The sequence below is a fragment of the Marmota marmota genome, unplaced genomic scaffold, assembly GCF_001458135.2.
Source record: "Marmota marmota marmota unplaced genomic scaffold, marMar, whole genome shotgun sequence".
Taxonomy (NCBI): domain Eukaryota; kingdom Metazoa; phylum Chordata; class Mammalia; order Rodentia; family Sciuridae; genus Marmota; species Marmota marmota.
The window spans coordinates 36,025,892-36,030,211 of NW_026000082.1; the positions used below are offsets into that span (position 1 = coordinate 36,025,892).

The window sequence follows — 4,320 nt, forward strand, 5'->3', positions numbered from 1 at the left end:
GGACTCCTGGTGCTGGCCGCAGGCTGTGTTCCTCCACCGACTGTGTAGACAGAGGAGGCAGAGGAAGCCTACCCCAAGTGCACCTGCCCGTGCCCTGTGCCTCATCTATACTGTGAATGGGGAGATACGGGGGGATTAGATTTATATATAGTTTAAATTAAATTTCTTAGATTAAGATATTCCAATGCCTGTGATGCAATTTGCTTCATTCTTCCCTGACCCTTAACTTTGATCTTTCTGCCCTACACCGTGGGCTTCCTGATGGTCTGTCTTCCCCTTTCTGTCTGGATCTGGTCAACGACTGGAGTCCCCCCTAAATGGCTTCATGCCAACTGCAGATACTGGAAGGAGCAGGGGCAGAGTCCGCTGCCACCCTCCCCTCAGTTGACCCAGCTCTGAGGTGACAGCCCACTCTGCCAGCAGACCTCACGGGCACCGTGGCTTCACCCCTGTGGGTGCAACTCTTGACCACCTGCCCAAAAGACTGGTCCCTCCAGGCAGAGTCCCTGGCTCTTTCACCTCGGTAACTGTCCTAGGTCCTGACCACAACTCTGCCGATGAATGAACCGCCATTTGACGGCCCAGGAGACGGCTCCCAGAGGGAAAGGAGGCTGAGGAGGACAGTGGCGGGCAGTTACTGTGAGCCTACAGCGTGCCTGACAGGGACTGCGCAGCTAGTCCCCACCACATCCCAGGAGGTAGCGCCATTAAGATGTCAGCGAGGAAATGAGGCTCAGAGACTGGGACGGGGGAGCAGTCGAAGGATGCGTAACATGTCCCGGCCACAGCGTGGTGGCGATGGCAGCAAGCTCGCCCAGCATGCTTGGCTGAGTTAGGAGAGGCCTGTGGGGTTAGCACTTATGGGATTCCTAGTCCCTGCTGGGCTGTGGGGTGTCTGAGCTCACAGAGGTGCGACAGTCCCCTGAACACCCTCTTCGCTCTGGCTGGGGTTCAAAGCAGCCGGGACCCAAGCCTCAGCACCTTGTAGACCCACCCCAAGGGCCAGCCCCCCCAGGTCCCCGCAGCTCTTCCCACATGGCCCCAGATGGCCTTGACCATCTTAAACTTCACATCCTCGCCCCACAAGGTCCGGGCAGAGAGCCTCCAGGTACTTCTGGAGGGAAGGCCAGGACCTCACAGCAGCTGGCCAACCCTCCTCCAGCTCATGGGTCTGTGTGCGTGGAATGTCCACCTCCAGACCAATCAGGGTGGCCTGAAGGAGGGCTGGGTGGGTTAGCTCGGCCCTGAAAGCAGGACGAGGCGCAGGGAGTCTCCCCAAGGAAGGTCGGGCCCCGCGGTGGCGGGAGGGGATGGGTGCCAGGAGGCGGCACCTTTGATTTCTATTTTTCCCAGAGCTGAGAGCTCACGGGTGGAGCCCACCATCTCCAAGGGAGCTGCTGGCCTGAGCCCAGCCCTGAGCTCGATTCCAGGAGAGAGCTTCCTGCCCAGCTGCTCCCTTGTTGACTCGGGGGGCAGGGATGGGGCCTCGGCCTCCTGCCTGCACAAAGCTGTGGTGAGCGTCCAAGTGACCCAGGAGGCACCGGCCGCCCTGGCTCCTCCCCCCACGGCCGATGCCCGGCTGCTCCCAGCTCAGCCAACCTGCACACAAAGCCTTCTGCCTGGGCCTGGCTTTCCCGGCAGTGAAATGGCCAGAGGAATCCTAGGTGGCCAGGGATGGGGCCTTGGGAGACTGGCCCACGGAGGACACCACGGCCGTCCTGGAGAGGGCAGGAGGGCCCCTCTGAAGGGCCTGGCGTCTGTTGCCCACCCTGCGCGGTGCCTGCCTACTTTTCTAATAGTAGTACCCAGTTTTCTCGGGCACAAGGTGGGCTCCACCCTAGCTGTGAGCCACCAGTGTGTGGCCTTCCCTGGGGACTGTTGAGGGTCCAGGCAGAATCAGCACAGTGGCCCTCAGACCTCTGCTTCTTTCCCATGGAGATACGGAACTTGGGGCTGCTGCCACCATCTCGTCACCATGTTGCCACCACCAGTGAAGCCAGCACCCCCAAGGCCAGAGGCTGGAGGAACCAGATCCGGTGGCAGCCACGCCCCTTTAGCTGGCCTAACGCAAAGCCAGCTGCGCCTTCTGGAAATTTCAATGATAGGAGTCAAAGAAACTCCTCTTTTCTTAGCCTGTTGGGTTTCTGTCACTGGTAGAAGAGCCCTTTGGTGATTTGTCCTGGGGCTGGAGGACAGAGGGGGAGGCGGGTGGTGAGAGAAGGGTGGGGTCCCGCTCTCTCATGCAGACATCTTCTAGGCCCTGGGGCAGAGCTGGGCAGAGGTCCCCTCCTCCTGGCCAGGCTGATAGTATCAGCCACAAAAGTTCCTGGAGACAGGTGACTTCCAGAATGAGCAGAGGGTGTTGGTCCTGGCAGCTGTGGGTGTAGCTCACAGGTCCTCCTGGACAGGCACCTGTGGTCTGACTGAATGGAACAGCTGTTTGGCCAACACCAGGAGCAAAAATTAGGGTGTGGTTGGGGGGAAGAAGCCATTCAGTGGTAACATTGGGGACACCCTCACCTTCTGAGTGACCTCTCCCTCATAGGAGCCTGAAAGTGTCCTGCCATGGGAACAGCTGGGACTTGCCCCAGGCCCAGGGGGACACCGCCATGGCCAATGTCATGGCTACCGCACTGGGGTTTCAGGGCCAGACCAGACTGGGTGTAGAGCTCAGCCTCTGTGCTCCCATCTGCATGACCTTGGATAAGGCCCCTGTGCCTCTGAGCCTCAGTTTCCTCATCTACAAGGTCATGATAGACCAACTCCTGGGTTGTGGCGGAAGCAAATGCGAAAAGCAGACTCAGGACCTGGCACGGGGAAGAGCTCAGAGAGGTGGCTCCTTGTTGGTGGCTCTGGGATGGGCAGCTCTGAGGAGGAAGGAGGTGGGGTGAAGATGTGGGTGGGATGAGCAGCCGGAGGCTCTGGGTTCCAGTGCTCCCTCTCCCAGTTGGCAGACATTTACTGAGCATCTACTACATGCCAACATGTTTCGTTTTGTTGTGGTCCTAGGGATGGAACCCAGGGCCTTGCACATACTAGGCAAGTGCTCGACCACTGAGCTACGTCCCCAACCCTCTTTACTTTATTTTGAGACTGGGTCTCACTAAGTTGCTGAGGCTGACCTTGAACATGTGATCTGAGTGGCTGGGATGACAGGCATGTGCCACTGCTCCTGGCACCAGGCACCATTCTAAGGGCCAGGGATACAAAGTGAGCAAAACAGAGATAAACCTCTGTACTCTTGAACCTGGCATTTCTGCCAGGGGACACAAACCACAAAATAAGTAAAAAACATGATAGATGATGGTAATAGACAATATAATAGACTAAATAAAAATAAAATAGGTAGTGCTGAATATTGAGAGGAATAGAGCCGAGAAGGGAGGCCTCACTGAAGTGACACGTGACAATCAGAAGGGGAAGGGAAGGAGGCAGGCATTCTAAACAGAGTGGCCAGGGAGACGTGACAACCAGATGTAATGTGGCATCCCGGGGGATCCTGGGAGACAGGGAGGACAGTGGATGAAACCCAAGGGAATCTGATATCTTTCTTCCATACTCATGTAAAGTGTAAGGAAGTTTCTGTGTATCTTCTCAATTTTTCTCTAAATCTAAAACTGTTCTAAAATAAACGTGGGAGTGGGGGATCAATGAAAAGGCCCTGAGGCAGGAGTGGGCCTGGTGGGACTGACGGGGAACTGTTCCAGGGAGAGTGTGACAAAGGAGGCCAGGTAGGCAGCGGGCGTAAATGGTGAACAGGACTCTGCCCTGCTCGGGGTCGATGTGGAGCCACAGGGGGGCTTTGAGCACAGAAGTGACATCATCTGACCTGGGTTCTAACTCCGTTTCTCTAGCTTGCTGAAATCCGACTTTGTGGGGCAGGGGCTGAAGCAAGTAGGCTCCTGCGAGGTCCGGGGAGAGGATGGAGGGTCAGTCCAGGTTGGAAGCCGTGGAGGAGGTGAGCGCGGCCAGGTTCTGCACATGCAGTGTAGGCAGAGCTGATAGTTAGATGCAGAGAGGAAGTCGGGGGTGAAGAGGCCCCGGGCAACTGGAAGGAGGGAGTGGCCATTACATCAGATAGGGACACAGGTTTGCAGGGAAACCAGGACCTTGGCTCAGACACACTGAACTGGAGGTGCCCAGGAGTCAGGCATTCGAGAGCGAATGTCAAGAGGCCTCTGGAAATTCAGCTCTGGAGTTGAGGAGGGTGGTCTAAGCTGGAGGTGATAAATGTGGGAGTCCTCAGCAAAGAGACGGCGTCTAAATCCGTGGGAGCCGGGGTGTGAGGTCCTTGGGGAGCAAGAGCACAGACGCCTGCGT

At 57.2% G+C, this 4,320-nt stretch overlaps 1 non-coding gene across 1 annotated transcript; it reads left to right on the plus strand.

Moving 5' to 3' along the window:
• Nucleotides 1–130, plus strand: LOC125610424. Its single transcript, XR_007340444.1, has one exon. It is a non-coding gene; the product is annotated as a small nucleolar RNA SNORA51 (small nucleolar RNA).
• Nucleotides 131–4,320: the final 4,190 nt, after the last annotated feature.